This window comes from Salmo salar, chromosome 25 (assembly GCF_965601325.2).
Source record: "Salmo salar chromosome 25, fSalSal1, whole genome shotgun sequence".
In the NCBI taxonomy this organism is placed as follows: Eukaryota; Metazoa; Chordata; class Actinopteri; order Salmoniformes; family Salmonidae; genus Salmo; species Salmo salar.
This window is the reverse complement of record NC_138315.1, coordinates 38,359,864-38,372,929: the sequence shown is the minus strand read 5'-3', so window position 1 is coordinate 38,372,929 and position 13,066 is coordinate 38,359,864. Positions and strand designations below refer to the sequence as shown.

Below are 13,066 nucleotides of genomic sequence, written 5' to 3'. Positions count from 1 at the left end.
GGTTATGAGGGAACATTTGGTTACGTTACAGCCTTATTCTAAAATTGATTAAATCATGTTTTCCCCCTCATCAATCTACCCACAATACCCCATAATGACAAAGCAAAAAGTCTTGTTGAAATTTGTTTAAAAAAAATACCCCAAAATTGTTACAAATATTATTTTATGTGGGAAGGGCACGACGTCTCATGGTGATGGCTGCTGGGGAAAAGGCCATGTGAGGATCCATGTCTGATTCACCACACAGAGTCTATACCACACAAGCACTTGTGATCTTAATAGTACTCACCTGCCCACTAGCCTGCCAGGCACTCACTCTCTGCCACCACTGTAGGAACATAAAATTACATTAGTATTCAATAGGAGCACTGAGACAAGCAGCCTGCTGACTGGAGGGAATTGGAGTCCACCAAGTTCCATCGACTTGTCTGGCCAAAAATCAGTCTGCTAACATTGTTAGCTAGTAGCTACCCCCTTTTCTTTCCCTAAGCACATTAAAAGGGAACACTAGACCTAGTAGGAAATCTCAAGGATGATCAATGGAAACAGGATGCACCTGAGCTAAATTTCGAGTCTCATAGCAAAGGGTCTGAATACATACAATTCTAAAAACCTGTTTTTGTTTTGTCATTATGGGGTATTGTGTGTAGATTGATGAGGAAAACAATTATTTAATACATTTTAGAATAAGGCTGTAACGTAACAAAATATGGAAAAAGTCAAGGGGTCTGAATACTTTCCGAATGCACTGTAAATACAGGGCACATTTGTAAAAGAGACCTAGGTCTCAGTGTGTCTTCCCTGTTCAAATATATAGCAGGTAAAACAATTTTTTTGAAATGTATAAGTCAAAAAATGGATGTAGCAACTGCTTATTGCCCCTTTAATGCAACAATACTTCCTCCATTACCAAATTATTTTTCCTCTTGTGCTCTACTGATGAGTTCACACAGCATCTCATCTTCCTTAGTACTAAAGTCCAGACTATCAAACCTAGACTATGACTAGTTCAGACTCTGCAAATACAATGCAATGCTCTTTCCATTGAACATTGTCCTCAATGTCCTCAGTTGGTAGTCCAGAGAGGGCTTTCCCCCCCTACAAGTTAGAATAGTTTTCATTCCCACCTTGGCCACTTTGGGTCCACTATTTTACAGTTATGCTCAGTCACTATATTTGCCACTACTTTATCATTCATTTACTTTTTATATTATGTGTATCCAAATATATGCTTTTACCTGCCTTCCAGAAACCACACCCCTTCCTACACACTTAAAATTCCAACTACTAAACCTTCACTCCAACCCCTCCATTCAAACACCTCGTGCCAGTGTGCTCCTGTTTTATCTGTGTAATAAATATCCAATACTGCAACCCTTTCCTTTTGATTTCATTACATTCTCACCGATGCGCCATGGTGGCAGTGCTACCCTGAACCAATTAAATATAACTCTACAGAAGTTGTTGCTATACTGCTAAAACTGTCCAGTCATAATTACCAGTGCTAATTTGTTTGCATCCACTAGTCATAGGTGAATAATGTATTTTGTAAAAAATAATTACATTACAGTAATGCACTTGCTCTTCAGTAAAGTTCTAGCAATCTTATGTTGGAAACCATATTGAAAGAAACCTAGTTGCACGTTCCTTATGTAAATTATAACCTGTTTCTTGAACACCAGTGATTGTTTTTAGGACAAGAATGACTGTAAGCTTTAGACAATGTCTCTATCACAGGTCCCTGGGTTACAATATCATCTGTGATGGTTACATGTTCAGAGCCATTGGTATGGCATGGGCATGACAAGCCAATGAACTAATGATAATGTTATTTACTTTATACCTTACACAACGTTTTCCTGTTGATGGTGGGAAGGAAAACCTCAATACTCATTGAATGTAGGATTTTCAACCTTGTGAAGTAAGGTGCATCTTTAAAACTATTGAGTCAAGCAAATATGGTGTACACAGTATAACAGTACAGGAGGGGCACAGCAAGCAGGTGGGTTTCATCCATCTTTGGAGATCACTGGGTGGAGATACTCTGATTGGCGCAAACTGTGTGGAAGAGATGATGACCAGTTGTAAGCAAGCAGACTTTAGTGGACTAGCTATATACTCAACTCTTAAAATTTGACCAAGACACATCACTTGTTTGTTGATCATGCTAAATGATACAGTAAAATGGGTTGCTAGCCAGTTAGCAGAACAAACTGTTGCCTCTCACCATAGCAATAGCTATCTAAGATAGCTAGCTAGATATTAGCCATCATATTGTTAGCTTTTGTTTCAGCACCCTGCTTGCCCGATCTGTCTCTCCTTTTCCCGAGAACAGGCTCTATGCATTATATCGCCTCCAACATTCTAATTTACTTCCTACCAGGTTGATGACTTCCGGAGCGATTTCCGCTATTGTTTTTATCATTAGATTACTAGCTAGCTAACTGTTGTCGATGCATTTCTGACTGAAATAGTTCGCAATGACTAAGTTTTAATTACAGCCCCGCGAAGGAGGTGCTAATGAACATTGTTCAGTGCCTCTGTGTTCAGTTTCTTCCAAATGTAATGGTATTGTGAGCTTCCATAGTTTCCCGGTCGATGTAGAGCTCAGAAAAAGGTGGTTGTTGGCAGTACGTCGTGACAACTTTACTGTCACCAAACACACAAAGGTGTGTAGTACACATTTCGTCGAGAGTGACTTTGTTGAGGGAAAAATTGGGGGGGCGACAATACCTAAAAAGAGGTGTTGTTCCTACAGTCTTGGCGTGGAACTGGCACATTCAACAGAGACCTGGTGTTTGGGAAAGAAGACTGAAACCTCCTGCTCCGACTGGAGGAGGATGAAGAACAAGGTGCGCTGCCTAAGGACTGTGCCGTATCTGATCCGGTCCAGACACATGATTACTGTGCAGTCCCTGAACCTGCAGCCCTGGACATGGCCCTAATGGCAAACCATGAGTACGTAAGAGAAATTGAGGAGCTTCGAGCAAAGCTGGAGAAACTGACCACCCAAACTGACCAACACAGCGATTTGCTGGTTCTGACGAGGATATACGTTTTTACACAAGGTACAGTAATGATTTATTATTATCCCGCATTACTATTGTTTATTATTTACTATTAATTATTATTATCCCAAAGTCCATCTTACCTTTAAGAACATGTTCATTGTTATTTAAAACTAGGTTACCATATCTTAGCATAAGTAGGCACATTGAATGTATATTGCTTGGGCCAGTTGCTGCGGGGGGGTGCAGAGCTTTTGGCCGCGGTTGGGGTACCAAACACTGCATCAACATATCTTTACCAAATATCCTGTTAAAACCTATTAGGGATCCGATCCCGTTACCAGGATCAAAATCGACAACATCCGGTGAAGTTGGAGCGCGCCAAATTCAAATGACAAAATAGTCATATTAAACATTCATGAACATACAAGTGTCCTACATCATTTAAAAGCGTAACTTCTTGTTAATCCAACCGCGTTGTCAGATTTCAAAAAGGCTTTACGGCGAAAGCATACCATGCGATTATCTGAGGACAGCGCCCCACATCAAAATACTTTTTCAAACCAGCACAGGCGTCACAAAAATCACAAATAGCGATAAAATAAATTACTTACCTTTGAAGATCTTCCTCTGTTTGCAGTCCCAAGGGTCCCAGCTACACAATGCATTGTAGTTTTGTTCGATAAAGTCCATCTTTATATCCAAAAAATTCTGTTTAATTGGCGCCTTTGATTTCAGTAATCCACTCGATCAACATGCATACAAACAAATCCAAAAAGTTACCGGTAAAGTTTGTCCAAACAAGTCAATCGATGTTTCTAATTAATCCTCAGGTACTCTAATATCTAAATAAATCATACAATTTAAGACGGAGAATAGTATGTTCAATAGGGAAGATAAATAACGAAGAGCGCACACCTCATTCATGCGTGCAACAAGACTACTTTTCTAATGAGAGACACCTTGGAAAAACTACAACTATTTGTTTGTTTTTCAAAAAACAAGCCTGAAACCCTTCCTAAAGACTGTTGACATCTAGTGGAAGCCATAGGAACTGCAATCTGGGTCCTTTTTATTTGTATATCCCATAGACTAGCATTGAAATGGCCTGTGACCTCAAAAAAAAAAATTCCGGATCGCTTTTCCTCTGATTTTTGCCTACCATATCAGTTCCGTTATACTCACAGACATTATTTTAACAGTTTTAGAAACTTCAGCGTGTTTTCTATCCAATGCTACCAATTATATGCATATCCTAGCTTCTGGGCCTGAGTAACGGGCAGTTTACTTTGGGCACGGCATTCATCCAAACTTCCGAACACTGCCCCCTAGCCCTAAGAGGTTTTTTAAGTGGCCAATTCTAAATTGGGATTGGGACCCATCATTATCTATCTATCTATTGATAAGATTAAACGTTGACACTGTCTCCAACACATTTTGACCATGATGACAGTGTCCCACAGGAGATGTTTAACAAGGTCCCTTGTAGCTATCTATAACCTTCCCTACTCTCATGCAGTGTGGCTTTTCACTCTTCCTCATGGACCTGTGACAGGCAGCCCTCACGGTGATCTCCCCTGTCAATGTATCTTTGTTAGATACTGTGTAGAAGACATGAATAACAATTATTTTTAGCTAATAAGAATAACTTAACCAAGCTAACGAAAATACACACACTCAGGTAGATTCTGTCAACATTACATACTGTGTCCTCAACAGTCAGGGTAGGGCAGCACCTTAAAACATTCCAATGTTATAGTTTTGTGACTATCTCACGCATATTCATTGATTGCAAATGGGAACAATGGGAGAGATGGACAAATGCTGATTTCAAAACAAAATGGACTACATTCTCATTCATATTATCAAGACATGAGGTGGGTATCAAAAAAGTTTTAAAGAAATGGCTTGCCTTAAATTTGAACCTTGAATATATCTTTAGTATAATCAGTGGCAATTTTAGCATGTAAATCTTGGTGGGGCAAACTCAAAAAATTGTTTTTAGATGCATGCCAACAAAGCCACTACACTACACAACACTAAACAATGCATTAATTGCACCATAACGTTGACAAACGGTGCCCACAAACTGTTAGGACCTACATAAAGCTGTCCCAACAGCAGAATCACAACAGCAGTCCCAACACCTTACCACTGCTACACCTGCTATCAGCGGAGCCTTGTCTGGCAGCGAAACAGTTAATTCAGCCCCATTTACTGCCTTTTAAAAAAACATAGCTGATATGGCTGTCTTGCTTCAGCAAATTTGGTTTCTACTGACAATTGAGATGTACAAACTATGGCATAAGGGGACGACGAGCGGATAAGAGGCAATCCGAGTTCCCAGTTGTCTTGAACTCACTGTAGTCTGAGATTTCCCAGTTCAGAGTTTCCAGCTGTTTTGAACGTGGCAGAAGGCATGCTGGATTGACAGCATGGCCAATGTATTCAAACTTTTCTGGCCCATGGCGTTACCACCTTTTTCGTGATATCCAATTGGTAGTTACAATCTTGTCTTATCGCTGGAACGCCCCTACGGACTCGGTGAAGGTCGAGAGCCAAGCCGCGCTGCTTCTTGACACACTACTCGCTTAACCAGGAACCCAGCCGCTCCAATGTTTCGGAGGAACAAAGTCGACCGACTGGCCCTCCACAAGGAGTCGCTCGAGCACAATGAGACAAGGACATCCCGGCCGGATAACCCCTCCCCTAACCCGGACGACACTGGGCCAATTGTGTGCCGTCCCATGGGTCTCCGTGTCACGGCCGGCTGTGACACATCCTGGGATCGAACCCGGGCCTGCAGTGGCACCCTAACACTCATTGTTGAATTTATGATTTCCAACTTGTTGTGTAATGTTTACGGCCGATGAGCACCGATATGTTTTATCTATAATTTCTCTTCATTTGACAAGGATTGAAAAATATTTGCCAGTAGATTGCCGACTTGATGCATGATGATGACTGCTTGTCTAACTTGCTAGCTAATATTTTGAAAGTATGATGTTCCATGATCAGTCCAATCAAAGCTACGGTAGATATGACGTGATTTGACGTCATTTTATCTGTGGCCAATGATCTTGAGCCTTCTTGGATGGGCACTTCCAATGTAAATCTATGGCAGCCTCAAGGGGCTTTAATTTTCGAGCTCTACCCATAGACTTTGCGGTGACTTAGTGTATCCATGAGTGACAGAACACTGAGACAATCATGGTGCAACTAGAGAACATTACCAACCCCTATGCTCCGTATTTTCCGCTGGCTGCCCCACCACCACAGAAAACATTGAGCTAGGCTGAAACACCTGCATGTTGGAGCTGCCTTACTCAAGAAAACAAAAAAGAGACTATGTTTGTTTGTGGCTTTATTAACTCAATTATTATTATTATAAATGTTTTTACATTATTGGCAAACTGATATGTGACATGTATTAATGCCAAAATAACATGCAAAACAGTAAAAAAAAACATATTTATATATATTTTTTGCCAAACAGGTGGGGCTCAAAACAGGGGTGGCTCTGCCCTGAATGATGCGTCGCCACTGAGTATAATAGCCTATACAGTCAACTCAAAATGTGGTATTCTGTTCTTTTGAAATAGCCTCCGTTTTCTGTATCATAATGAGATGAAATAAAACGACATAGACCAAATGGATTTTGTGGCGTTGTCCTATATTCAATTTACTTATTAGACTGTTAAAATGTAGCGGAAAATGCAGTAATTTTATATAAACATTGGATTCCTTTTGTTCCGAAATTTCATGAAAACATCTGAAAATGTCATTTTCCGTTGAGAGGCCTACCCATGTGACTCTTCTCACTCAGAAAGCCTGCTCACTAATGTAAATACCAAAGCTGATAATTATGACTTGATTGAATTGGAATGATGTGAATCATGATAAATATGATGAAGGTGAGAGCCCAGTATAGCCCAACCCTTTAATCATAGGCTATTGTTACTTTGTGTCTCTAAAATCACAATGTTTCCATTTCTATAGTGATGTGACAAAGAGTCTGTGTTAACTGAAATGTCATTTTTACCAGATCCATTAGGTCATATAAAGAACACCTATGCATGATTTAATGAAAAGCAGAAAACAGACACAACATTATTTCACGTTCTTTAATAAAAGACTCCTAAACACAAACAGGCAATAGGTTAAACAGCTGGCTTCACATTTTCCCTGCCAAATAGGCCTTCAAGGAAACTCAATGTATCTCACCGAAGTTGATTGCGCGAGGGGGTCTGTGTGCTGCGTAGTACCTTAGCTCGCCAAAAAGACACATAAGCGCGTGCGTGCGTGTATAAGTGTGTGTGTGTGTGCATGTGTATACACTTGTGTGTGTGTAGTTTTGGTGAGATGTGTTGTTATTGTACGTGGTCCATTTGTCTTGCTTCAGCTTACCCTGGTCACACCTCACCACTGGCCTACAAACCTCCATGGCAGTATACTCATCTTGGTTACCAAAGCATGTAAGTCACTTGTGATCGATACAGCCGGCAGGCTGAGTGTGGCTCCGTGGTCACAGGGATCTGAGAGTTTGTCTGAGGTTGACAGACATCGGTGTGTGTTACTATGCTCCTCAGATAAGTAAACTGAAAACTGGGAGAGCCATGTGTGCAAACAAATACTTGAGTCATTCATGCTCTCTCTCTTTTTCTGTCTGTCTGTCTATACAGGAACCAACAGGGAGATCATTGAACCGTCCCTCTGCCTCACACTTCAAAAGACAACCATAAAAACACCAGAGTTTACACCTCAGTCCGCTACTCCCCTTGGTCACGATTCTAAGGGTAAGGAATGAGATGGAATCTTATCTGTCAGCACATGCTTTGAGCTTTTGTTTTTGTTAAGCGCTTCAGTGTCAGGCTTGCTTGGCAGTGTCCCCGTTTGATGACATCACTGTGAAGATGGATGAGTGTTTGGCCGCGGTCCACAGCTAAGGCGAGGCCGACGCAACAACCATGGTTGTTAGCCACATCATCCACTGTGTCGTCGACCGTGTACGACTGTGTCGTCAACTGACAAATTTCTATAACATATGATGTGGTTAGCTAATACAAAAAATGCCTATCCAACTGCACACATACATTAGACACATGACATGGGAGTGAGCCACATCAATGATATTTAGTTAATCAGTGTCAGGGAGAGAGGAAACCCAGCAAGACTGTGGCCTTCAAGGACTGTAGACTAGCAGATGAGTGCAAGAATAAATACAAGTATTAGAGCTCCTATTGTAGGCCATGGGCTACTTTCGTAAATGGAAGAGTTTCATTAAACCACACCATTCAATCCTATAGTGCATTAGGACAGCGATGATTAGGAAGCAGATATGAGAATCAGGAAATAAAGTACCTAAACATCTCTGACCAATCAGACGAATGCCTCGGAAACATTAGTATTCTCTGACATTAGAATGTTCTGAGCAGAATGTTCCACAATCGTCAGTAGGCTAGACATAGTGGAATGCTGGTGTCTTCCACAGACATTCTTCCACACTGACCTGTATGAGAGAGAGTGGACATTCTGGAAGGTCCTGGAACTGACCAGGTCAAGGGTCAGGGAGTTGGAGGGTCACAGCTACTGAGCTACAGGATCTGATGACCTGGAGAATTCAACTTCAATCCACCATTTATGCTCAAAAGACCCTTGGTCAGAGATGTTTAGGTACTTTATTCCCTGATTCTCATATCTGTTTCCTTACCATCTCTGTCCTAATGCACTATAGGATTGAATGGTGTGGTTTAATGAAACTCTTCCATCACCTATTACGTTTAGTATGGTTACATAAGGCAGAAGGATACTTAGGACAACAACGAAAGTAGGGTGGTTGGTCGGGGTGGATGGGTGGGTGTATAATGCTTACATCTAGCAACCCAAAGGCTGTGCATTCGAATTTCATCAAGGACAACTTTAGCTTTTAGCTAATTAGCAACTTTGCAAGTACTTATTACTTTTTAGCAACTTTGCAACTACTTAGCATGTTAGCAAACCCTTCCTCTAACCTTTTAACCTAACTCCTGGCCTTAACCCTACCTTAACCCCTAGCCTAGCTAACGTTAGCCACCTAGCTAACATTAGCCACAACAAATTGGAATTTGCAACATATATGTTTTGCATTGGTAAGATATTGTACTAATTGCTATTCGTAACATATTGGACGATTTGCAATTTGTAACATATACCAATTGTCATTGGTAACATATCATACAAAATGATTGATGGAAATCCACAAAGTAATACATACCATACAAAATGATTGATGGACATCCACAAAGTAATACATACCATAGAAAATGTAACATATTATACTAATTTCAGTTGAAGGCATTCAGTTGTACAACTGACTAGGTATGCCCCTTTTCCTTTCCATTCCTTTCCTAATTGGAGTGTCCCGGATTTACATTTACGATGTTATGTCTACCCCTGAGTCCAGGCTGAGAATTCAAGGGACTTCAGCATATTGTACTGGATACACCCACCTGGTGTCAGTATAGTGCTCTTTACAGGGTCAATCACTACATCAGCGTTGAGAGAGGGAAAGAGAGAAAGACAGGGCGAGAGACCAGAGGGACATATATATTTCCGCTATTTAAAGTAACTGTCCAGTGAAAATCTCACTTTTAAAAGTTAATATTCTGTTAACTCATATCCAAATAATGTTGTTGACTGATCCTGTAGTCGTGTGTGGTGTGTGTGTGTGTGTGTGTGTGTGGGGTGGGGGGGGACGAGTGTGTGTACGTGCGTGTGTGTGTGTGTATTGTCATGGCCGGCAGACTCAAGTAGCAGCACAGTGCAGATGGACATATGGTACATACTGGTAGGGAAGATTTATAAAGCTACAGATGTCTGGTCCAGAAGATTGACTCTTGAATAACAAACCTTTTTTACCTCTACACATTCAGCAATTCCTCTAATCTCGCTCACTCACTCACTCACTCACTCACTCACTCACTCACTCACTCACTCACTCACTCACTCACTCACTCACTCACTCACTCACTCACTCACTCACTCACTCACTCACTCACTCACTCACTCACTCACTCACTCACTCACTCACTCACTCAGCCATCAGCTTCAGCACGTAGGTCTCTGGCCTGACGTTAGTACTGTATGTATCACTACACCACATTAGGATAGAGGTGCGACTAACCTCCAGGTGATGTAAGTCTAATGATCCAAGTCTAAAAGGTTTTTGGTGGAAGAAAAAAAATAGTGCTCAAGAATTCCTTGAAAGAAAAGCACAGTGAAGGAAGGAACAAGAGGGGCTTTGGTAGGTTTACAAGTGAATGGTGTCGCTTTTATCATATAGAAGAGTGTGTGTGTGTGTGTGTGTGTGTGTGTGTGTGTGTGGGTGTGTGTGTGTGTGTGTGTGTGTGTGTGTAACAGGGTGAAAAAGTGACAGGTTCTTTAGTGTGAAGTAGAGGCAGACAACAAACTGTTTTCAAACATTTAATATATGAATTAATGGTTTCACAAGTTCACCTTTTCAGCGTGGCCTAACTCTCTGGCCCGGGAACACATTCACAAACCATGCAACCACCATACCTCTGGACTGCATCACCACCACTGGGCAGCCGCCTAGACCAGGGTTTAAATATATGCCAGGTGTTCGATTTATTTGTTCATTTTCCAATGACAATGCTTGATGAATTAACAGGAGCAATGAGTCACACCTTTGAAACTGTGACGGGTGTGTGTGTGTATAGGTGTGTGTGTGTGCATACATGTGTGTGGTTGTAAGCTCTCCAGACCACCGTCACAATGAGTCATTGGGGGGTTAGAGGTGCGGTGAGAGGGTTTTAGGGTGGTGGTCTAGCTAGCTACATGTATGTTCCATTTTTGTTCCATAAATAAACGTCTGCTCCTTGCTGAGCCTGACTCAGTGAAGCCATACAGCTTCTAATGGTTTGCCATGGCCGGTGGTCTGACGCTCTCCGTCCATTAACCACTTCTTCCGCTCGCAGACCCTCAAACATATATGCATATGAAAGACACACAAAACAGACAAAAAACGCTGCACATTTAGGCCACACGAACACACACTGCACAGATGTTTGTCTGTTTCCTTGGAGCCTCCATGTGGCCCGGAACCTCTGTGTGGCCCGGAACCAGCCTGAATAACAAGCAGAAGATCCTCAAAATCAGAGGTGATTATGTCTCCGCTGGCCTCCCATCTGCACAGGGGAACACACACACAGCTAACCAGGACAAAGGGCCCATTCACACACACACACACACACACCTATACACATTTATACACACACCTTCACATCTATACATACAGACGCACAGACACAAGCGCAAAACACACAGTGCGGGAAAGACTGCACAAAACACTCCAGTGCATAGACAGAGACAAGTCATACATTCACACATTGTGGAGATGTACTGTACATTTTGAGACAGAAATACAAACATTAGACAGACGTGGTTACTTGGCACAGTATGTTCATGGTCATGGAAGGAACTGGAGGAATATTTGTTTAATCTGTGTGAGAACCATATTCAGACCTGCGGGACCCATGTCCTGCGGTCTACAGTACCGTCTGTCCGCTTAACCATGTGTGTCTGTCTTAATATGTGTTCCGTTAAACGACCATGCTTTTTGTAGCAACAGCAGCCTAAACAGACACACGGAGGGGTTGGTATGAAAGTGAGGGTGGTAGAATGAGGGGGATGGGGGTGACGGTCCAAGATGAGGTGAAGCGTTGAACAGCGGTGTGATTTACCTCTTGTGCGGATATGAAACATCGTTAGAAGATAGTTCAACTAGAGATGGACTCAATCCCACCCCTATTCTCCCTCAATTGAGATTTCCAATTGTTAGGGAGATTGTTGCGGTGTTGTACTGAAAAGGCAGAAAATATGCTCCCAGTGCAATTACTGGTCATAAAGAAAGGAATTAAATACACATCAACATATTTAGGTAATACAATCTCAATTACCATAAATATACACACTTTCAATAATAGTATAGAAGCCTACATTAAGCAGAAATATACCGGGGTACACATTTTTATCCCCCTTTGTACTACCCTGCTGGAAAAACCAGCATAGACCAGCATACTGTCACGTTCGTCGTAAGGATGGGACCAAAACGCAGCGGGAATGTTTATACTCATCTTCTTTATTTCGAAGAAAACCAAAATAAACACTTAATCAAAAAACAACGACGAGAAACAGTCCTGTAAGGCACACAGCTACACATGGAACAACTACCCACAAAAACCCATGGAAAAACACCCCTACTAAATAGGACCTTCAATTAGAGGCAAGGAGGAACAGCTGTCTCCAATTGAAGGTCAACCCAATAAACTAAACATAGAAATAGAAAAACTAGAACGAACATAGAAATATACTAACATAAAACATTAACCAAAATACCCCGAAACACATAAAACAAACACCCCCTGCCACGTCCTGACCAAACTACAATAACAAATAACCCCTTTACTGGTCAGGACGTGACACATACATTTCAAGCTGGTCAGTGCTGGTCTGATGCTGGTTAAGCTGTTCTGACCAGTGTGGTCTAGCACAGGGGTTCTTCAACTTTTTCAGCCTGGGACCCAAATGAGAAAGTCTGTGTTTTCCTGGGACCCAAGCTTAGGAAAATATGCAACTATACGTAAATATTGGTAAATTTCATTGCCCTTATGCCTAAAACAAATGCAGTATAGACAAATAACAATGAAATGAAATAGCCATGTAAATAGCTAGTCATGTTTATTTCCCCCATTAAAAACTCTGACACATCTGTCTAGGTTGGAACTGTTGCTGTTAAAATTCAATAAATCATTTTCATTCTGAACTGGAACAAATTGATTGATCACATCACACAGATGCATAACAGAACAGACACGCAGGCTTTTTGATAGTGCATCCCTAAGTAATAGTACAGATGAAGATGAAAAATGTTCAGGCCTACTGTACATCTAACTGTAGAAATTACTGGCGAAAGAAAGTCTAGGTTGGAGCTGTTGCTGTTAAAATACAAGTCATAATTTTTTATTCTGAACTGGAATTAACTGATTGATCCAGGCTGT

General features: G+C 41.4%; 1 protein-coding gene across 1 annotated transcript in view; it reads left to right on the top strand.

The window, feature by feature from the left end:
* The first annotated feature begins 2,409 nt into the window (after window positions 1-2,409).
* LOC106586699 (uncharacterized) overlaps window positions 2,410-13,066 on the top strand; it is a 94,190-nt gene continuing 83,533 nt past the window's right edge. Inside the window, exons 1-2 of the mRNA XM_014174246.3 lie at window positions 2,410-3,068; window positions 7,691-7,804. The gene's annotated coding sequence lies outside the window, so the exon portion shown is untranslated. The remainder of the gene's footprint in view (window positions 3,069-7,690; window positions 7,805-13,066) is intronic.